We start from the raw sequence: 23,217 nt of genomic DNA, 5'->3' as shown, positions 1-23,217 counted from the left end.
GTTGTGTGAAACTCACTGTACAACACAATAGGAACTTTTTGTATAATTCTATTCATAAAAAATGATAACAGTATAAAAGCATTACACTCCTCGAGACTGAGGATCATTAGCAAGTTCATTGTATAAACTGATTTAAATTAGTCACTTTTGGAACAAAATCCTTTTTTGCAAAATATCTTATTTTGGGTAATTTTTAGTATCATGAATAATAGAACAAAAAAAACCCCACTTTCTAAAATGTCTCCTATTATTTTTATCCTTTTATTAAAAACAATGGAAAACAATTACGATAAAAGATGGTATCAACATGTAGAGCAATTATGTCATAAACCCAGCCACGGCTCAGAAACTTAGCAGGAAGTTCATTCAATAAAAGTATCTTAACTTGCCATCCCTAAATGATAAAATCTCCAGTATCAGAAAGGAAGTGATGCGGTCACCGATAGTGTGGCAGACACCTGGTCCCGAGACTATGGCTTTACGGCATCCCTGCTGCCTCGCCGTGGGTCCCTCCCGCGGCCGTGGGCATCCCTGCCAGCCTGTGCCATGCTAAACGCCTCTCGTTAGCTTCCGCTCAGACCCCACGGCGGTCTCGTGAAGCCTGGGAAGACGCTTTCCCCGGGTGAGCAGATCTGGACATAGGAGCATGCATCGACACCGTCCCGCTAAGTGTCACACAGTTCATTCCCCTAAAGCAAAAGAACAGCAAGACTCAGGGAGAGACTTGGGGAAAGTGTGGATCACCACCTAACAACTTAGCAACGCTACAGAAACAAGCAAGCTATGAATAGCAGCTGCCACGAGCGCCCGGCTCCGCTGCAGATAAAAGCAGCATGCTATAAACACAAAAGGCTTCTATCCAAAAATACAGAAAATTATTTTTTTTATTCCTTAAGAATTTTGCACATAAATCATTGTTGCCAATAAATTTTTGAAAGGTTCCATCGGGAATTAAATATATATATATATATAGAGAGAGAGAGAGAGAGAGAGAGAGTATAGATAGATACATCAAGGTGAAAATCGTTCAATGAGACACAATTAAACCCTGTTCACGAAGTGACAATGGCTAAAGGCCCAACACGGGTGCACAGGTTGACCGAGCCTCGCCCCAGCCGAGCCACAGAAGACACTGCGCAGGAGCCCGCTGTCCCCGCGAGGGTGAGGCGGCCGGGCCCCAGGAAAGCACCTGCCCACCCGCCGGGGGCTCAAGGCCCCCCGAAAGCGCCGCCAGGCAGAAAGAAAGTTTCAACCCCGAGAACTCGGGAAATGGTGAAAATAGCCACCAGGACGGAAACCACCGTAAAATGCCTTCAAGCACCCAGCCGTCAGTGAGACGAGGGCCTAGAAGTAAGCGGGGCGGGGTTGGCGGCGTGTCCCCCAAGACAGGTGCACCCCCAAGACGCAGGCCCCGGGGAGAGGAGCGAGGGGCCCTGCGGCGCCTAATTCTTTCCAGAGTTAACGGCTGATAGAAGTGACGCAGGGGGGATCCCTGGGTGGCTCATGCCAGCGGTTTGGCGCCTGCCTTTGGCCCAGGGCGCGATCCTGGAGTCCCAGGATCGAGTCCCACGTCCGGCTCCTGGCATGGAGCCTGCTTCTCCCTCCTCCTGTGTCTCTGCCTCTCTCTCTCTCTCTCTCTCTCTATGTCTATCATAAATAAATAAAAAAATAAATCTTTAAAAAAAAAGAAGAAAAAGTGACGCAGGGTTTCTCAGCAAACCTCCTGGACCTAAAACGGCGTCGGGACAGTCCGGGGCAGTGTGGCTCTAAACTCCCAGCTCGGAGCCGGAAACGATGCTAAGAATTGGCAAGACCACACGCAGGAGCGATTCCTCACGTGGGTTCGATCCCCGCAGAACCTCACAGAACAGAGGTGCGGGTTCTGCAGAACCACAAACAAAGATCTGCAAGCCGGGACCCAACCCGAGAATCACACCTGTCCCGCGGGGCCCCGCCCACCAGGCAGGTATCCCAGGGACAGAGGCACCCAGACCCCCGGGTTAGTGCTCCCCCCGAGCTCTAGCAAAACGGCTGCCAGCCTGTGCGAGGCCTCCCCTCACTGGCTTCATCCACTCACATCATGTTATGATCCATCCCTGCTGTTGCCTGTGCCTTAGGTTCCCTCACTGTGGCTGTTCTGAAACATTCCGTGGTGAGAATATTATTTATCCTTAAAAAGAAGGAGGAGGAGGAGGAGAGGGTCCAGGCAAAAGCTGTCTTTCCAAGAGCCTACACCTGGAGGGGCAAAGGTGCTCCAGGCTCTGCCCCCCCCCCCCACCGTGAGGGGTGCTATCTGCAGTGTTGGAGGCTGCGTGCTTCCCCAGCCCGCTCCGGGGAGGGAGGGGGAGCTGCTCAGGAGGCCCTGAGTAACCCACCTCTCCCCCCACCTGGGCGTTTACAGGTCGCTGTAATGAAGACGTGGCCAGGTGCTAGGTGCCGCCCAGCAGACGACGCTCCTGACCACCTGGCGGCAGGGAGGCAGGTCTAGCGCGCACCTGGCCAAGGGGAGGTGGGGCCCGGAGGCTGATGTCGCCCCGACTTGGCCCACTGGACTGGCAAGGACCTCGAGCTACAGGCCCGGGCACTCGGGGGGTGGGGGGCTCTGGGGGAGCCTTTTCTCCCTGCTTGCAGGATGCTCCTGGGTCCTGAGCAGTGCTGACCTCCAGGCCAAGAGAAGGAGAAGGGAGAGTGCCGCTCCCTAAGGGCCGCGTGGAGATGCTCAGCAGGTGCACAGCACGGGCCACCGGGCCAGGCCGCCCCAGGATACATCCTCCACGGACCTGAGTTTCTGCCTCAAGGCCTTCAAATCGTAGCCTGGCAAGCGTCCGCGTATTGTCTTGCGCTTCCCACGACGTAAGGAATGTAAAATGGAGTCGGCGTCGCAGGGTGACAGTAATCACACACAAGTAAGATAGTGTATTTTATCATTTTCTCTTAAAGTTCCTCCCAGCTCCCCCCCGCCAGCTCCTTATATTCCAAGGTAATCCTCTGAACCCCATTAATCATTCCAGTGTCGAGCCAGGTAATGATGGAGAGGCGAAGGCCTCTGCTCAGGGGGTGTCAGGTGCACGGACGGGGCCGGGCACTGCTCCCAGCCCCAGTGCCTGCCCTCACGGCACCCTCGGACGTGCCCCCGAAGTGCCCCACAGGTGCCTCTTCTCGGGTGTGCTGCTTTTTAGCTCCTCGTTAGAGAATGAGTACTTTCCGTTACTTTTACGAAGCTTCACGGGGGCCTCAGGCTCCACCTGGAACTGCACTAAACACCCACCAGCGCCGGGGCTGTGGGAAAACAGACTCAGGTCTGGGAAAGTCAAGGGTCCCAACGGGAGCCGGGCAGCCTGGTCAGGAGCACCCAGTGTGGGCTACGGAGGCCACGCATCCTCTGGTCTCCCTGACATGCGCAACAGCAGGGCCCGTGTGGGACGTGCAGCTTCCCCTCTAGGCTGAGAGAGAGAGAGAGAGAGAGAGAGAGAGAGAGAGAGATTACCTGCAAGAGTCGAGGCCAGGAGTAAACGAAGTGAGAAGCACTGAATTTCTGAGTGAGTGAATAAGTGAATGAATTAGTGAATGAGGGCAGAAGAAAAGAAGAAAGATGACTTCCGTTTGGGGTACTTAGTTTTTTTTTTTTTTTTCCTATCATCACACGGGCAAGCGTGCGTGTGCCTGTGCGCGCGTGCATGTGTGTTGGGTGTGTACTGTGTTGGGCAACCTGCTTCTTTCCACGCAACGTTGAGGGGTGAGCATTTCTCTCCCGCGGGAGCTGTTTTAAACACGCCTCGGTCGGTCGTGAGAGCTGAGACAGCCCCGAAGGGGAGACCGTCCACAGTCCCAGGCGCCAGAGGCCAGGCGCCCTGTCCCAGCAGGGAGCACCCACCGCAGCCCGCCGCCGCCCGGCCCTCAGGCTCCGGAGCAGAGCCTCCCGTGGGTCTCCACGACGGGCACCGGCCGTCTCTGCTCCTCCAGGGCTTGAAGTGTTTTAAAAATGAGAAGAGAAAGAACACCAGGATTCCACGATGAGCTCCTGGAGGTGGGTTTCACGATACTTTATTTCAGACATCAAGACCCATGAGCCTTGCCATTTAAGTGAAAAGACAAAAAGCATCATTCGGTCAGTGCCCATGTTTCCTTTTCTATTTCTTTTTCTTTTTTTCTTTTTTCCTTGACGTCTGTTGAGGTTTCTGTTTCTCACCTCTACGAGGATTCAAAGTCAAAGAACTCTACGAGGCGGGAGCACGTGAGGTTTCTGGGCGCCCGGCGGGGCACAGCGGGATTATGGACACCCCGATGACTCCGTCACCTTCGTAAACCCGCAGCGACATCCATACCGGGGCCCCCAGAGGGGCCTGGCTTCTGCCCAGGAGACACAGCGGGACAGACCCACCTTTGTCCCTTGCCCCCGCGTGAAAACCTGGGTCCATGACAACTTTGCCACGCTGCCCCACAGCTCGGGAAGGTTCTGTCCCAAATGGTGCAAGGCTGCAGCCCTGCACACACACGCGTACACGGGCCCCTGTGCATCTGGAAATGCTGCGGCGTCCTCCCTGGGTGGCCCGTCCATGCACCTGCAGCAGCAACGGTGGGCAGCAGGCTGCGTGCGGGCCGCCCTCGCGGTGGGGATCGACCAGGGCCCGACGTGGCAACCAAAGGCAGGAGGTCAGCCTGTCTGAGGCACACCAACTGGGCCGGCTCTCGGGCGGGCCGTCAGCCTGCACGGGCGAGGGCCCGGAGTCCGTGCACAACCACGCACTGCTGGCCTCCAGGACGGGCGAGAGGCGCCCGGGATCCCAGCCCTAGGAACACGGCCAGTGGAGCTTTTAAAGCACTACTATTATTTTTTTTGCTTTAGGAGACCTGTGAGTTTTCCATAATTAGAAAGCAACTGTTACAATTTTCACTTCTACGGTTTTACGATCTGAGATCTCGAGTAGCAAGATTTGGCCCCAAGTTCATTCTTACAGTTGACTTCGATCCCCATCCCCGTGCACACCATTGCGCCAACCCGGGGACAACTCATACGGTTTTATTTCAACGCGCCGATTTCTCAGGTGCCGCCGGGAGCTGCGTAAGAGTCAAGAGTCCTTTCCTTCGCCCTCCCCGCCTCCCCCTGCTTGCAAACCCAAAGCAGTGAGGAGAGGCCTGAGGCCAGGCCTTGGAAGGGGCTGCAGCAGCGGGGACCCCCCCAACACCCCACTCCGGGTTGGAGGCCGCATGCTGACCTGCCGTGTATGGGACTTCCCCGAAATCTGCCCAGGCAGCCTTTGCCAACCGACTTCCTGACACAATAGGCCCTCTCCCTGCACGCCCATTGCCTTCCAAAACAAGGCACAGCCACCCAACTTGGAGAGGCGGAGGTATCCTTGCACAATGTAGGCCAAGTCCGGAGGGGAAGACACTTTAAAATTAGAGACTCTCTGGGCACAGTGATTCCACGGAAGCGCAGTGATATATATATATATATATATTTTTTTTTTAAATCCCCCCTCGATTCCATGAGTGGAAAGTGAAGAAACCATTTTCATATGAGCATATTTTTCTCCAAGGAACAGTTAGGAAAATGCTGATGTGGTGTCTCAATACATTTTACTACGATGCCATCAATTACATAAAAACACAATTAAGTCACTGTTTCAAAATCCTTAAATATTATTCAGCCAAAACCCAAAAGGACATTTGCAGCGTTGTACGGTCATTATCTACGGCGCTGCATGCGGTGGCCAGCCACCTCGCCGCGCTCGGCAGGAGCTAAACATAGCGGACGCACAGCCACAGCGCCTCTCCGTCCGGGCCGCGGGCCCCGCGAGCATCCTCAGGTGACAGGGACGCCGGGGGAGCAGCCTTCCGCAGCCCGAGCACAGAGCCAGCTTTTAAATCACTCCACGCCTTGGCCAGTTGGGTTCGGCCAGGCGGTGACCGCGAGCACCCGGGCTGTTCTCTCTCCAATGCTGGACTCTGGTTTTTCTGTCCATCCATCAAATGCGCTGAATCTAAAGGGCTCTGATCCTGGGAACTTAATACCTATTTTTTCTGTCATCCAGAAGATGTGAATAAAAAGGGCCCAAAGTCTGAGATTCCTACGGGGACGCGTCTACTTTCACATTCGTATCCTTTTTTTAGACGCGTGGAGACATGCTTTCGGCCCTGCGAGGCGGGAGGAGGGGAGGCCGGCCGGGCTGCTGCATTACCTAAGCTCTGACAGCCAGTTAACGTCACGAGCACACTCCCACATGGCTGTGGGAGGGGAAATGCGTGCAACCTTTTTGGAGAACAATTTGGGGTATTTATCATTTTGTTCGCTTGCACACACCCTTTCGGCTAGCAGCTCCCCCTCTGAGGACCGTACCCCACCAAGATGTAAATGGAAGGATGATCGCCGCATGAGGGCCGTGCAGGGTGCTCAGGGTGCTCGGGGTGCCCAGGCTGGCCAAAGGAAAGACAGGGAGCAACCCGAACGTCCACCCCGAGGGGAATGCACTCGTCGGAGGAAACGCCACCCCCAGAAAGCACGAGGTGGCCCCGAGGTGGCCCCGAGGAACACAATACCATAAACAACAAGGGACACAACCTAACGTGATACAGCGTGGCCACTGAGACACAGGTTTTGCCACCATTTTCTCACGGAGCTGTAATGCAGAGAGCGGAGTTGAAAGAATTTTACTTACCCGTATATACCCACCCACCACCTAGATTCTAACTTTAACGTTTTACTTTCCTCGCTCCATCACATATGTGTTTATCCATCCACTCGCGTGTCCTCCTTTCGGATGGCACGTCAGAGTAAACCGCAGACATCTGAGATGTATTTCTGGTTGCAAGTCGAAAGGTACGACGTAGGGGTGGGTATGTGCATTTACGATTTTAAGGATCCAGGAAGATACACCACAAGCCGGCAACCGGGCTTGCCCCTCGGGAGGGGAGCTCTCCTTTAATTGTTTGCCCTTTGGTTCTCTTGGATTTTGTATCTGGTGCATTATTGCTTTTTTAATAAAAAAAAAAATTAAAATGCATTTAGTTTCACATGAGGGGAAGCTACTGTCAAACCTTGCGGGGCTCTGTATCCAGAGCTTCTGCAGAGGAGCCCTGCACACATGGAAGCCTGGGCGTGTGTGTGCATGTGCGTGCGCATGTGTGCGCGCGTACACGTGCGTGCATGCACACACGTGCACACCCACGTCCGGATACTCGGAGCCCTCGGAGTGAGAGTGGGGCTTGTCTCTCCTGAGATACCAGTCTCTGCCACTTTCTCATGGAGCTGAAATGTCAGGGTGTGGGGCAAGGACCTTACGGAGACTCATTATCTAATTTCCAAGTAAGCAGCCGGACAAGGCTGCGTGTTTGCTGCCGTGAGAGACCACAGAGCACGTGGAATGCATTAAGGACAGGCGGCCCCTCTGTGTGAGGTTAGCTGTGCTCTCTGAGTGCCCATGTCTCGGCCTCTCTTACTGTAAACATCTGTGCAACTTCAAATAAATATCCTCCCAGAGCCTCATGCAGCCCCGAGTCCTGAAACAAACCCTCAGCAACGAGGACCAGGATGCAAGGGCAGGGAAACCCAAAGCTCCAGGAGAGAAGCAGGGCCCGGCCCTGCGATAGAAACGCGCGTGACCGTCCAGAATGCGAAGCGCTCACCAGACTGCTGAGAGGCCTCGGTTTTGTTTCTGCAAAGCAGCAGCAAGCGAGTAAAAGGCCGTAAGAAAACATATATAATTATCATGATCACGTTGAGCAGTACCTTAGGCCAGACGTTCAAAAAATAATAATTAATACTAATTCCACAGCCATACGTGATGTGTTCCTACAGTTCCCTTCTCTCCCAAGACCCGCCGCCTGCCGCGCTAGACGTTGAGCCTCGGGGCCACGAGGTGCATGTCTGCCCAGCAGCGATGCTTTTCCATAGACGTTTTAAAGCCTGGGAATCACATTCCCACATTGTTAGAGGTAGTAAAGCAAAAAGAAAATTGAAATAATTAAAGATGTGATGAGTTACGCCGACGTAACGGGATAAATACCTGAAAAACCCTTCCTTCCCTACACATGAAAGGGCCCCAGGAGCTTATGAAAGGTAGGGTGGGGGGGGGGATGTAATTATTGGCTAGCATTCTGCTTCTGTTGGAAAACATGCACGAGGCGAGTTTTAAAAACTCCCTTTGGGAAGAACAAGACCGTGAAAACACTTGCTTCAACCAAGGTACTCGTACACGTACCTGCGTGCGTGTATCTGTGCTCGAACACGCACAGTGACACACGCGCGTCCCTACACATGCAGGCCCACGCCATCTATATACAACTGGACCAGGCATTTTACCAAAAGATGCTAGTACGCAGGCAATCTGTAGGGCATCACGCACCTAAAAAGGTATCCTGCGTGTTACCTACACCTCAAAATTCAATACATGCAACGAGACCAATTATACTGGTGGGGAGGGGAAAGCCTAAAAGAAATGAGGAAACCAACTGCCATATTCTCTTATTTGCGTAGTGCTCTCCCCTTTCCAGGGTTTATTTGGACAGTGTCTCTGGTTGCATCTGCAAACCAATACATCTGCCTTCAGATCACTAAGGCATTTGACAACATCATTTCAGAACCTTTAGTTACTGAGATATCAATAATTAAATGCATTCAGTTCACACTTTGTTCTTGTGGATACCAGCTATTTATCTCTGTCCTCTGAAGAAGCTAATGGTATAATGGGCAAAACATCAAGAATAATTAAGAAAAACGTTGCTATAAAGTCTGTCAGAAGAAATAATAACTTTTATCCAGGACCCCGGCTAGAATTCACTTAGGATCCACCCAGGACCAGCGCATCTTGCTGAAAAATGAAATGATAAACCCACCTCAGGGAAGGACCGCGTGGCATCCCCGAGCTGCTCCTCTGATGGGGTGTGTGGGGAAAGGCCTGGATGTGTGCAAGAGTCCTCGGCTGCGAAACGGGAAGGGGGTGTGGGGCGGGTGCTGCGGGCACCCCAGGCTGGGGACGGGCTCTCGGGGTGGCGGGGGGCGGCCGGGCTGCCGTGGGCAGCGGGGCTAACCGGCTTCAGGAGGACCCTGGTCGAGCCATCAGTGCTCCAGGCCTGCTTGCATAATGAGGTGCTAGTAAACACACAAGTTTCCAGAATATCTTCTGCAAGGACTGGCCAGTTAAATTATAAGGAACAGGTTCATCATTCTTTCCCAGAAAGCATCGTCTGGCTCCTTCCAGAGCCCAGTAACAAATAAAAAGGGAGAAACTCTTATTTTTTTTGTGTGTTTTTTTTTTTTTCCCCCTAAGTAAGGGTCAGGCCTACCTGGTAAACTAGGCCTCCAAAGAGAAGATTCAAATCTTAAATCAGTGAACAATTAATGAGAACCCCGTATACTTCCTGCAGATATGGTAACTGAAGAGTAAAGAATGGTCTGGAAGCATTTGGGGAATATAAAAAATAGTGAAAGGGAATAAAGGGGAAAAGGAGAAAAAATAAGCGGGAAATATCAGAAAGGGAAACAGAACATGAGACCCCTAATTCTGGGAAATGAACTAGGGGTGGTGGAAGGGGAGGTGGGCGGGGGGTGGGGGTGACTGGGTGACGGGCACTGGGGTGGGCACTTGACGGGATGAGCACTGGGGATTATTCTGTATGTTGGCAAATTGAACACCAATAAAAAATAAATTTATTAAAAAATAAAATAAATAAAAATTAAAAAAAAGAATGGTCTGGAAGCTTAGCCAGGGAAGTCAGCCTCCAGGAGGCAGCCTCTCAGACGAGCCCTTGTCCCTTATCTGCATATTTTTTCAAAAAAAAAAAAAAATCTCTATTTTCGTTGTCGCCTACACGGGAGTACCTTCCACCGCTGCCTGCTTATGTGCGACTTGTTAGTCATCCCCCCGGAGGGGTGACACATCAACTCCCCCGACGTCTACCTGTAAACTTCAAAGCGCCACACTTGTAGAAGTCAACGCTCCCGTATCTTCATTAAATTCTACAAGCCTCCCCAATCTTGGTGAGCAAATTTATTACACGGGAAAAAAAAAAATGGGTATCTTGTTATTAATGACAAAGGTATGGAAAACGCGGGATGGAAACGCGCGGCCCAAACTCAAGGGGAAGAAACGTTACAGGAACTGCTTTGTCAACCCTAATTGTGTAATTACTTCTTGGCTTGGTCACCTAAGCTCGGAGCAAGAAATCAGAGACAGTGGTAATTTCTTACTGCTGAAATGAAGGTGTCAAGCTGTCTTGTGTGTTCTGTGTAAGCGGAGCTAAAGTTTACATTTATATCATGTTACCACAATTACCATCTTCCCGAGCACGCCGAGAAATTAGTGGTATAAGGTCAGCCCTCACAACAGGCACACCAAAGTGTGCTTGCACAAACATTTATTTAATTTAGCCAGAGGGGAGGCGTCTCTGCTTTTGGTCACAGCCCCGGCCTCATTGCTCACCGGCGAAATTGGTGAACTGCTACCGGCAACGTGCATACTAACGGCAATAAAATAATCTTTAAAAACGGTGTTAATAAAGTGGCTACTAATAATAACTAACCACTAGATGGCTTTAGATTTTTCACCTCCGAATATCTGAAGGTGAATTATTCATGGTCTTTGGGGCTGTCTGCTTACCTGGGTAAAAGGCCCCGTGTCAAGGCCGCCGGTGCGGGGAGCCCGCGGGAGGGCCCCGGGGGGGCACAGCACATCTGGGACAAGGAGGGCGGCTGGGAGGGGGGGGCTCCGCTCCTTGCTCACCTGCAGCCCCCCCACCCCCAGGTGGAGAGCCACCGACAAAGGGCGCAGCATCCTAGCTCCGGTGCCACCGGCCTTCGGGCAGCTGAGAACAAGGACCACATGCGCCCCCCCCCCCAAAAAAAATAAGATTTTTTTCACACCCAGTACGAACCACTCCTCATTCTAATGAAAAATAAGAGAGCAGAGGCGCAAGTAGGGAGAGAGAGAGAAAAAAAAAATGAAATTCCATTATAACTGGCTTCCTCAAGCTCCAGCCTAGGATGTGAGTAATCACAAAAACTGTAATATCAGCTTTTTCTGTTTTCCTTACACTGGGTTCCTCCTTTATTTCCTTTCAAAGAGGGTCAAGATCTTTTTCTTTTTTTTTAATTCATAAAAGCCGCTTTGTGATTACTGAAAGGTTGGTTTCTCTCTGGAACAGCTCTGCCTTCCATGAGAGTCTGAAACTGGGTGGTGGTGGGCGGGCGGGGGGGGGTTGGGGGCAAAAAAATAAAACTCTCACGAAAATCTGTCCGCAGCTTCTCGGAGTGGACCTCCAGTCTCCTGCCCTGCGTCAGCTCCTGGGCTTCTAGAAACTTCTAGTGGACAAGGGGGCAGCTCCGAGGTGGCTGGCCGGCACGCCTGGACGGGGGGCCGCACGCAGAGGCCTTGGGACGTGGCCTCCACGCTGCAAAGTCCGGGACCCCCCAGCCACTGGGGTCCCAGGTCCCCCCCAGCCCGCACCCCGTCCCATCACGGCCCAGGGCCTCCCACCAGCGGCACCCAACTGGAACTCCTCCAGCCCATTCCCTCCCGCCTCCAGTCTCCACCACCTCCCACCCGAGATTGCCAGGAGGGTGGGGAGATACAAACAAATGTAGTTCGCCGACAGGCTGTGTGGTCCACATCCCTTTGGACTCAAATCATCAATGAGCTTTTTAACAAGTAGTCAAGTTCTGTTTAGGAAGGAAGAAAAAAAAAAAAACCCACGTCAGGAACTCCTAGCTCCTATCCGTCACGAAGCAGCCCACGCGGGAGGGCGATCCGGGACACACAGAGGTGCTCAGAAACACGCCGTCCTGGTGGTTCCTGTTGGCGGGGAGGCGGCTCCATGCAGGGAAGCCTGGCCTTGTGGGGCTGGCGCTGCGGGACAGAGATGGGCACGTCCCCAACCGGGGGGGGGACGAGGGGAACGGCCGACCCTGTCAGGCTCATTCTGAGCAGACGAGAGTGTCCCAGAATCTGCCTCCACCTTGGAGCGGCCCTACCCAAGAGCAGGGCCAAGAACCCCCGCCCTCCTTCCAAGGGCCCAAGGAGAGACCCCCGATGTGGCCCTAAGACACCCTCTGGCTGCGCCAAAGCACCTGAGAAACGGGGCTCACGCAGGAGCCACGGGCAGCCTTCCTGAGCTCACCTGCACTGGAACTTTGGGAAGCAGGTCTGTAAAACCACTCCCCTAGGTCAGCGATTTAGTACCCGTTTTTGGCGCGCCCGCGAATTGAAAGGGGGCATCCACTCTTTTCACAGTTTGCAATCACTTATTTATTTATTTATTTATTTTTAATTTTTTGGTCTTCATCCCCATCTCACGTCTGCTGCCCATTGTTTTTAAAAAATTAATCTACATTCCCACGAGCACCGAGACCAGCACGGTGACCGGCCTTCCCGGCGGAGCCCGGCGACACGCGCGCCGTGGAACCTGGTAACTGCCGCTCCGGCCGGCTCGCTGGTGCTGGGAAAGCCCTTCGGTGAAGACGCATTTTTCTGGAAATGTCACAGACACAGAGGGAGACGGAAGTCCACACGGTCGCCGGGAAGCAGGCTGGAGCTGGCCTGGCCGCCTTGCAGTGGCCACGCGCCCCGGGTCGTGTGTGTCCACCGGTGGCCACCTACCGGGGTGTCGGAGCCACCCGGCCGGGCCGTGAGTCTATTGATTTTCATAGAACGTCCGTTTCGCATTTCCGCAGCGGAGCACGCCGTCCCTTCACAAGGCGAGGAGGCTATTTCCGAGGTGGAGCGGCTGAGCACCTGCCGGGCCGCTTCCCCGACTGCAAAGACACCCCCACCCCCAGCCCCGCTCGCCACCCTGGTTCCAGGTTCCTCTGGGCAGGGGCAACCTCGAGGTGGAGGTGGCACGTGGGTGCACCTTCTCCACTGGGTCTCCAAACAGGAACGCTCCCATTCACAAAAAAAAAAAAAAAAAAGTGCACAGTTGCTGCCAAAGGGCAAAATTATCCTTCCGTGGTAAGAGCCTTTGTCATAGCCGAACACCACGGCCTACACGCGGGCTCACCCCCCGGCTCCTGCAGTTGTCAATGAGGTGCTGTGCTCCGTGCCTCCTGACAATATAATCATCATAAACTTTATTATTACATCTGGAATTTCATGATATGCTCAGTAATTGATTACAGAGGCACAGCCCAGAATGCGGTCCCCCAAGCTCCGCCACAGTTCCAGTAACCTAACTGCTTAATACCCCTGGAATGCATAAACAGTGCGAACCGCTGCGCTCCCCGCGCTGGCAGGACGGAAGCAGCCACCGGGCAGGCGGGGCCGCAGCAGGCCACCTCCAGCCCCAAAGGACGGACAGACGGACGGACGGACGCCCTGGGGTCACTGGCCCTATTTGGGAACGGAGGTCAAGAGCCAGGTTTGCAGGAAGCCGCCCCCCCCCCACCCCGCCCCATGTACCCAGGCACGCGCCTTCTCCGTTTGGTGGGGACTGCGGCGCAGAGAACTGAGACTTGGGGACGATGAGGCTGGGGCTCGCCACCTCTAACTTGAGGGACACCTTGCGATGGGAAGGCAAGGTGAAGCCGGGAACGAGCCACGTCTGGCAGGCCTGCCACCTGCCCATCGCATACGACGGGAGACGGGGAAACGAGACCAAGGGCGCGGGCCGCAGTACTCAGGGGGGCCCTGGGAGCCGAGGGGCCACAGGTGAGCTCCCCGGGAGCGGAGCGCATGCTGGGCCTCACCCCACCTTGTGGGGCCTGGAGCGCTGCAGCTGCCTCCTGCACTGCCCGAACCAGGAAGGCGCTACCCCGGGGCGGGGGTGCAGGGCAGGGGCAGCCCCACTGGCCCCGCACAGGTGCACACACGCCCACGAGGGCCCCCGCTCCCCCAGGACCAGTCTTTAACCCACCCTCGGCCCAACTCCGCAGGCGCCACCTCTGTAGGCAAACCCACCCCAAAGCACCCAGCGCTCTGCTCGCAACGACGACCCACGTCAGCCTGGCCCGTCTTGGGCCCACAGGCCGCGGGGCCGACCCCGCACCCACGCCCAGCCCCGCGTGGCCCGAGCTGCGTGGCCGCCTGCGACCTGCCGGGTGCCCTTCCCCTGGGCCCGCGAGGTCCCCTCCAAAACGGCCCCGCCACCCACCTCAGCCAGGTTCCCGCGCGGACGCTGCTAAGGCCTTGTTTGTTGAACTGAAAAATCATTACCGCAGAACACGTCAAGTAATGAAAGATGTTTTCCTTGGAGAAATGTTAAATACTTTACTTCTTCCGCGAGGAGCGAGTACACGTGTTTCCAAATAATACCCTTCCTCCTCCCACCCACGCGGGAGCACCGGGGCCGGAGCTCCAGGACCCAATTTGAACAAACGCGTGTTGCACGGCTCCGAGAGGCAAGAACACGCTGTTATTTTATTTATTTCCCTCCGCCCAGCTGACTGTGTGTTTGTTCTATTACTTATTCGCCGAACCACCTCGGTAGGGACCCGGGTCACGTAGCCGCGTGTCCCCGCTGCCTCGCGCCGTTACACAGGAAAGCTCGAGAACATCGCCGCCACGCTGCGCCGACGTGGGGCCCGCTGGCTAGGAGGCAGGGAAGAGCCCTGTCCTCCGGGCCCGGGGCCGAAACAAAGGCAGGAAACGGACCGGCAAGAGGGGGGACGGCGGCGTGGAAACCCCCGCTCACCCCCACTTCTCCTCCTGCAAATAGGAATCCTTGCCCCTGCCCCAAACCTTCCAAAAGCGTTAGGCGGGGGACTCGTGACCACCCCTCCTTGGCGTTCTGGGGTCTCCAGAGTGTTTCAGACCATCTCCACCTGCAGGGGGTCCCGCCGGTGGATCCGCGCCCCCTGGCCCCCTCTAGGGCACCCCGAGGTTCCAGGCAGAGCCAGCGGGGTGGGGGCCGGGAAAGCCCAGAGCGACTCCCAGGTAACCCCACCCACCCCTGGCTTCCATCGGGGGACACGGGGGTCGGCGGAGTCCCTCGTTTTCTTGCCGTAACGGGACTCAGGCACGTGGTGGCTGCAGCCCGCACACACCCCCGCCCCCCGAGACACGAGGGACCCCCTGTTCATGCCCCTCCCTTCTCCTAGAAGCGATACCCCAGGGACAGAGACGCCCAAATTGTGGCCAAAGCGCACACTCGCAGAACCGAAACCTTCCTCTGAAGAGTAACCGAGCCGCCCTTCCCTCTCTCCCAACCCCTCGGCCTCTCCCTTATTTGTGGGTCACTGGAACAGATGCCAGGGGCCATCTGGGACCACAGGGAGCACCCGATCCTGCCCCCGCCCCATGACCCGCATGAACTTCTCAAAACTTAGAGACTTGCCCTTTTGTCCTCGTCTTTGTTTCCCTTGGTTTTAAGGGGGAGCAAATCTCAACCTGATTCCACGAGCACTGAAGGTTGATAGGTTTTACCTGCGGATCCATAAATCTGCCGGAAATGACTCCCAGGGAAGTCCCTTCCTCTGCCCTCGCCCCATGAACCGCCACATCGCGGAACCGCCTTGGCTGACATTAGGCAACGAACGTGCAACTTGCAACGGGGAGACGAGACCGCAAGGATTCCTCCCTGAGGGCCAACGGGAACTACCTCCACTGTGTGTCTCCGAAGGGCCAGATCCCAAGGGCGATGGGGGCCTCCCCGCCTCCCGGCCCCTCAAGACCCCCAGGACGTCGCAGGGAGGCGCCCGAGCCCGGGCGGGCGTCCCCCACCGCCACCGGCCTCCCGGGCCTGCAGCCCATGGCAGCTCCTGAACGGATCTCGCCCAAGAAAACGTCAACCTTCAAGGACAACCTCTCTGAGCTCAGGAGACTCCCCGTCCGACCAGGAGATCTCAGGAGGCCACCAAGGGGCCGTGGCTCAAGGGCCCAGGTGGCGCCCTGAAGTCAAAGTCGTGTGTTCCCTGGAGGTCAAGCTCTGGACCGAAGCACCTGCTCCGGGCACCTGAACAGGTGAGACCCCCGTGGGGGCTCCCGTGAGTCCGGGCAGGTGCCTCCCCTCCTCTGAGCATTCACTTCTCTCTTTCTCTCTGGCACTCATTGGCACCACAAGGCCGGCCCTGTGTCACCCCTAGGGGGCTCCCAGTGCACGATGGGAGCAGGTGGACGTCACAGGGCGAGGTGCAGCCGCCGGGGACTCCCCCGGGATGCTCCCCAGCGAATCCGCAGCGCCGCCGCCGCCGGTGGGGAGCTGAGGGCTGGAGTTCCCGGTGTTCCGACAGGGTGCACCCTGAAAGCGGCGTCCCAACTAAAAAAGTGTTGCTTTCTCCCTTCCCATGAATTCTAATATTCAAGCCTTTTTTCCTCCTGCTAATTTTAGTAGTCCTGCTATTCTTTGGGAAGAGAATGGTGTGAAAATCAAGCATAGTATCCAAAAATAAAAGAGTAGATCTGTTTCAGGGCTTGCAGCATATTTAACTGAAAAGCAACTCCAGAGATGCCACTTTCTATCTAGTCTTTAATACGTTTTCCAATTTCTCCAGAATATTTTAGCTTCAGAGAAGGCAAGGATGACTTCCTAATCTATGAATATTTCTGAGACTGAAACGGGCACCCAAAATTATTTCTAGGTTGTCATTGGGAGGGTCTCCTCAGAATGGGATGCCAGGGTTATGTCACTGGGGATGGAAGTCACCCGTAGGCTTCGCGGGGCCACACCGAGACGGGTTACAAGGTCTCCTGGGGGACCCAGCGCGCGTGCCATTTGGAGCACGTTCCCGGGCAGGTGAAGCTCTACAGCGCTCTCTCCGCGCAGCCTGCAGGTAGACCGTATGGCACGCTTTCCTGCTTTCCGAGCCTTCCACCTTGGTTAAAAAAAAAAAAAAAAAAAAAATTCTTGTTTTATCTAAGGAATTCAGTTCCACCCCAGCAGAGCTGTGCGGCAGGACATGTGGCCCAGGCTCGCAGAGTTGCTCAGGTCTGAGGCTCTCCTCCACAGCCTCGCGTGACAGCCAGGGGAGCCCAGAGGACGGGAGCTGGCACGCTACCTGAAGACCCCAGCCCGTGCCTCCTCCAGCCAGAGAGGCCGGACATGTGCGACAGAAAGTTAGAACTGGGTGTCAAGCCCTTCATGCAAACAATAAATATTACTTCTGCTCATAATCGGACTTTTCTCCAGCATCGTCTTTGAATGTTGAACCTTTTTCAATTAATTAAAAACTATGCACTGCAGAGTGCATATTTTATCAGCCCTCAGCTGCTTAAGTGTCTAGAAAAGACCAGGCAGTTTTTCTTTCTTTCTTTCTTTCCTTTTTTTTTTTTTTTTTTTTCCAGGCAACCCAGAGCAAGTACTTGCAAGGGTCATATCTTTTTAATTATCTTTTCTCTCTTTGATTAATTATTCCGTCTGACAATAGCGTGTTTCTAATGCTATTCACCTGCCTTTGATGATTGACAACTTTTCTGTCTGATTCAGAGCAAACAGCTGCTGCCACAATCTCCTAGCAACCCGGGTGTGATGGATGAGCCCCCAAGATGGATGGCTGCAATAAATCATGTCTCCAGCCATAAAACTGAGAAAAGGGGATAAGAAGGAAAGCGAACAAAAAACAAAACAAGGTTTCTTCCCATGAGTGCACTCAGTTCCTTACCAATTATACCTGAAATGGACTTTGCACCTATTAATGGCAAAGTTTTTCTAATCGGTAAAAACGGGGTGATGCCGTTTGTATCGAAGGTGTTTACAATTGTTCCTGCAAATTGGCGCTGGTCCTCCCAATTTCCTCCAACACTGGCCAAGTGCAAGGGCAGAGGATCAAAGTTTTCCTTTCTTCCATGAAGTCTGAGCAAGGAACAGTATCATCTTTTTTTACAGTCAGATGCGAGTCCAGGCACCAACAAAGGACATAAATCTGATTCTACCCAATTTTTGGTGCCAGCTGGGCAACACCAAAAGTGAATCCCAAGTCATCCCTGTGTGCGAGGCGTCAGGCTGCTAATAAAGTTTTTTCAAATAGACACACACACACACACACACACACAAAGTTGCCTGGAGCCCGTGAGTGCACAAGCCACATTTGCACGTCTTTCCTGTCCGCGTAGATGCAGGCTTTTTACATGTCAGGGAAAAGTTTGTCCCAGAAGCAGCAAGATAGGCAAGATAGGAACATCCAGCCCTTCCGCCAATTCTAGATTCTCATTTCTTGAGATAAAACACACACACACACACACACACACACACACACACCCGACCGCAGCCTAACTTTCTGTCCCATCAATTTTTTAAATTAATGTCCACACTCTAAGTCATACGAGGAGCCCTAAATTTAATTAGCAGACCCAAATAAAGTCACCTATTTAATAGAACGCCTGCCAATTAAATTTGTACTATCGGGGCTCCCCTGGTGGAGGAGACACAGCAGGAAGACCAGCAGTTTCTGTTTCCCGTTTTCCACCCGGAGAGCAAGCGGCGAGGCCTCGGGAGCAGAGGAGGCAGCAAGGCTGGCGCGGCGGCGGCGGCGCCGATCCTCCCAGCAGCTGGGGGCTCCGTCCGCGAGCCAGCCTGCGTCCCTAACTCCTTCCAGTAGGTGGGGGTGTCCCGGAGCAGAGCTCAAGGGTGCACGAGGCGCAGAAGTGATTAGCGGGGCGGGTGGGCGGGCGGCGGAGGGGCCTGCAAACAGCTGTCCACATCAGTCCTGGTGGGGGGCTGCTGAGGCCTGCGAGGGGGACAGAGTGCAGACAGACAAGGGGAGGAGGCCGCTGGGAGCAGGGGCAGGGAGCCACAAAAGATCATTTTTTATCTGAAATATTCCCGAGACGTGGAAGTCTGTTTCTTCATTCTCACACTGCTAACCAAGCCAACCAGTATTTTTTTTTTGAATAGTTATATTGTGCTAAGCTTTTCAGATACAGATTTTTTTTTTTTTTAGAGCATGTCACAGAGTTTAAAAAATCAGGCAAGGGTCTTGGCTTTGGCAACTACAGCTCTGTTTATATTTTAATGTTTCGAACGTGACTGCCTCTGTCGGGGAAGAAGGGGGGGGAGAGAGAGAGAGAGGGAGAGAGAGAGAGAGAGAGAGAAGTTGCCTGCTAGCTTTAGTGTAAATCACAGATACTTCATTTTTCCCTTGGAAAAATGTCCTTGGAAATTATTCAAAATTAAAACCTCTCCCCCCCCCCACATGCACACACTCCTCCTTTTTTGGGGGAGGGGGTGTCTTCTATATCGTAAATGGGAGGGCTCGTGTCTGGGCATCTGGTCAGCAGCAATGAGAACCCAAGGCCAATCGATGGAAACACACACACACACACGCACGCGCACACGCACGCGCACACACACACACACACATGCAGGCCCCTACCCTGCTCCAGCTCGTCCAACTCTCAAGTTACAGGTTTACACGGCAAGTCTAAATAATATTCAAAATGATAAATGGCACCCTAAGCCCAGCATCCACCATCAATCTTTTCTTAAGGAACATCCATCTTCAATAACGCATGTTTGAATCATGTGAAGCCAGGAGCCCTGAGATTCATTTACACCACCCCTCACAAGCCAGGGTGGCTTGAATGATACCTGTCAGCCCCGGATCCTGGTGGCTGTTTTCCTCGACTACCAAAGGGGAAAACAGAAGGAAAAGGAGAAAGGGGAGTGGGGGCCGGCGGGGGGCGGGGGGGGGAGTCAGAAGAGCGTCAAAGGCTGAACAGTGTGGTTTAGCAGATAATATGAAAGAACATAACCTCTTCCGCGCCTCTGCCAATCTCGCGCCCGCCACGCCACACGCCCAGACAGCCATCCACACGCGGAGCAGGCTCTCGCCTCCCCTCGCCCCTGCCTCTCCTCCCTCCTCCCCGTCCCTCTCGCCAAATCAGCAGCCTCTCTCTGCAAGCCTACGACGGTTCAGGACTGAGAGGAGGAGACGGCATCACATGGACTGGGCTTCCCTCCCCTCCCCGTTGTCTGGCTGGGGCCCATATGATAAATGACATATGTCATTCTGTCAGGAGGGAAGGGTGGGTCAGTGATGTATGACTCCGCTGAAAAGGAAATCGACTGTTTGGCATGGTGGAGCTCTTCTCCACCAGGATTTAGTTCCAGAACTCTGAAATGAATTCTCCGACGTTTCAAGTGCATACTTAGGGCAGGCTGATGGGAGGCCTGGGGAAATCGCACTTTATCCTCCCCCTGCCCTTCCAATGGCACAAAAAAAAAAAAAAAAATTCCCAAAACCAAATCAAAACAAAACAACCCCCCCCCCAACAAGGCTCTGCCCCCGGATACCTGCAAAAAAAGGCCACGCGGGTGTCAGAGTCGCCAGCAGTCACACACCGCAGGGTTATTAAAAAAAAAAAAAAATGTGACTTGGGGTGGGGAGGGAAAAAAAAGAATGGAATTAAGTGGAGAGTAAGGTTAGTCCTTTTATTTATTTATTTTTTAATGGCAAAGGGCTGACACAAAAGCAAGATAAAAATTAGCATGTTTGAAGTAATCGTCCCGCAGCTTGACATCTGCATAGTAAATTTTAAAGGAAAAAAATGTGTCAGACAGCCATGAGCCGCTTCACCCTCCCCCTTTCATTAGCTCACTGCCAGGGTGGCACTGCTGAACCTCATTACTGCAAGAGGATTTATGAAGCTGAACCCAATGGCAAAGAAAAGGCATCTGTCAATAATTGTAGGGAGCTGCACTCACAGCTTTGAAATCTCATTAAGTATGCAGTTATCAGGCATAAAGATCAAAAACATTACTCAACTCCGACAGAATCTTATGGAGGAACATTAATTAGCAACAGGCCTACAGTACAAAAAAAAAAAAAAAAAAAAAGAAGAAAAAAAAAGAAAAAAAAAAAAAACACAGACTTCCTCTCACACCTGCCCAACCCACAAACCTAAAGCAACACTCCCCCTCCCGCCCGAAAAAAAATAATTCCAGGCATCTGAGACTGATCAAGAACATGAAACAGGAGAGACGCACACAGAAAGAGGGAGGGAAGGGGTGAGCTGAGCGGCGGCAGGGAGGGAGGGAGAGGGGAGAGAGGGGGAGGGCGGGGAAATTCGGTTGAGAAAGGCTTGGCTGTGAGCAGAGAAAAGGAAGAAGCTGTCAAACTTGAGAAGGATGTCAGTGCTGGCCCTGATTACAGGGGCCTATGGAGTTCTCAGACCTTTTATCATCCTCGCCATCAAAACCAGCCCGGGCTCACGGCGGGAGGGCTGGTGGCTGCCTGGCTGTGGCCGACCCAGGGCCCAGGCCCCAGGACCCCGTCACCTGGCCGCCGCCCCTGCCAGGCCCCCTCGGCGGCACCCCGCTCCGCCCTGGCCCGCTGTCACCGTCCGTCTGACGGCCACCGGAAAGCACCCCGAGCTGCCTCCACAGGGACTCGGGCATCCCCCCCGTCACACGGACACTTAGGCTCCTCTGATTTCTGCGAACGACTGGTTCACGTGCTTCAGCGCCCACAACGCGCGGGGAAGGACAATACGGACGTGCAGGGCTGGTTCCCACCCGAAGCCGATGCCGGGTCACGGGGCCTCGTGACCTCTGCAGCGCACGGGCCAGGGTGCAGCCGGGGACGGAGGCCCTCCGATGCCCGAGCTAGTCTGACCCCCGGAAATCCACGGGCGGGGGGGGGGATAAAAAACTCAAGCGACAAGCTTCTTGAGCCACCACATCCTCCACCTCCTGCAAACCGCACCAGCAAAGAATAACGGACACGTGTTTGGAAGCATCCCGCAAGGACTGCGTGCGTGGGGGCCTGGGCGAAGGCCCCTCGCGTCCTGCGGCGGCCCGCGTGCAGGGTGGGCGCCCGAGGGCTCGGGGCCCGGTGTCCAGGGCCCCCCCCCCCCCCGGTCCGCTCCAACAGGCAGCACCAGCCAGGTCCCCCACGCGGGGATGCGTGCAACGGGCACGGCCCCCCAGCTGCCCCGCCGACCGGGCAGGAGCAGACTAGTAGCCAAAAAGCCGTCACTCTGTGCCAAGGTCCCTGCCCGCACGGAAGGGTGGCCTGGCCTGGTTACCCACGAGCACGTGCTCCGACGTGCTGTCGCCTGCGCGCGCTCACACACGCGTACACACGGCACTTCCCATGATCCCACACCACGAGAAAACCTGCACAGCAGCCCCTCTGTGGCTCTGAAATCCCCGCTCTCCAAATCACCCTTCCCGGAGCGCCCCTGTCCCTTCCGATGCCACCGTCTTACCTCGGTCCGCGGCCGCTTCCGGAGCGCGTACCTCTCTCCTCTACAGGAGATAATGGTCACCTTTTCTAATTAGCCACATCTTTAAGGAAAAGGGCATTAAGATTCCTAGGCAACCGGCTTGGAGATCTCTCCAAGACAAGGCCCATCCTTTCCAATAAATGACTCTCCTTTGGAATATCAATGAACGCGGCTCGGATAAATTGTCACCTATGGCCAAAACTAGTTAGGAACACTTGTCTCTAAGCCAGCCTCGACGAGAAGGAATTTTAGTGGTAGTGTTACAATAAGGTGTTTATATTTTTTATGTGCTTACCATATTACCTTTATTATGTGTAACATCAAAGTGATTATAGCAATTACATCTAACAGAATTAATTACAGAACTTCCCATCATTCCAGGATACATAATGCATTAGAGGTAAGCCAAAGAAAGAAAGCATCTTGATTGTAGTAACTATTGTTGGTGTGTATTTTCCCCAGCAGCAAATGCCAAAGCAACGGCAGCTTGCAGGAAGAACAGGGTAATGGAAACTGAGAGGTTTAATAGGAAATGAGGTATATTTTCTTTAAATTAAGTAACACCTTTGCCTAATAATACGTCGGTGCTATTGGACATATAAAATCAATTTAATTTTTTTAAGTGTAAATCTTTAAAAGGCGCTAGTTAATCCACCCAACCAATGTTACTACATAAAGGAGAAAGCACATGGGTGAAAGACTTACAAGTCTTTACGTATGCAAAATAAATTCACTCAAGGCTTCATTAATATTAATTTAAATTCAAAACCCATTTACATTAAATTGTTCATTAAAAATTGCCTATTTTATGCAACATGCATTTCTCAAAGAACTCAGAGGAAACTGAATACATAGGGCTAGATTAAATGATGGGAATGGAAAAATCAAAAGTAAATGAATTTGAGTCATTTCACGTATATTACCAAACGGCGCGCTCTGCCCTCCATTAAGGACGGGTTCCAGGTTGGGGAACAAACAGGCGCTCAGAGGATCTTGCTTTCTGTGGCCATGGACTCGCGACCACGACCTTCTGGTCTACCAGGGAGTAAGAAGAAAACGAGACACGCCGGCGGGGTGAAGAGGGCGGCCAACCTGGACCTGGACGTGGGGGCCGGGTCCCACCTTC

General features: G+C 53.7%; 1 protein-coding gene and 1 long non-coding RNA gene across 5 annotated transcripts in view; both read right to left on the bottom strand.

Annotated features, from left to right (window-relative positions):
* LOC119869835 overlaps positions 1-806 on the bottom strand; it is a 3,393-nt gene extending 2,587 nt beyond the window's left edge. The window contains exon 1 of the long non-coding RNA XR_005354816.1: positions 1-806. This exon is cut by the window's left edge and continues 1,674 nt beyond it. This is a non-coding gene — a long non-coding RNA (uncharacterized LOC119869835).
* The window catches only part of TSHZ3 (teashirt zinc finger homeobox 3), an 85,658-nt gene that overhangs the window by 55,706 nt on the left and 6,735 nt on the right, over positions 1-23,217 (bottom strand). The window lies entirely within an intron of this gene.

This window comes from Canis lupus, chromosome 1 (genome assembly GCF_011100685.1).
Source record: "Canis lupus familiaris isolate Mischka breed German Shepherd chromosome 1, alternate assembly UU_Cfam_GSD_1.0, whole genome shotgun sequence".
Taxonomy (NCBI): Eukaryota; Metazoa; Chordata; class Mammalia; order Carnivora; family Canidae; genus Canis; species Canis lupus.
The sequence above is the reverse complement of the archived record's forward strand: the minus strand, read 5'-3'. Positions and strand labels throughout refer to the sequence as shown.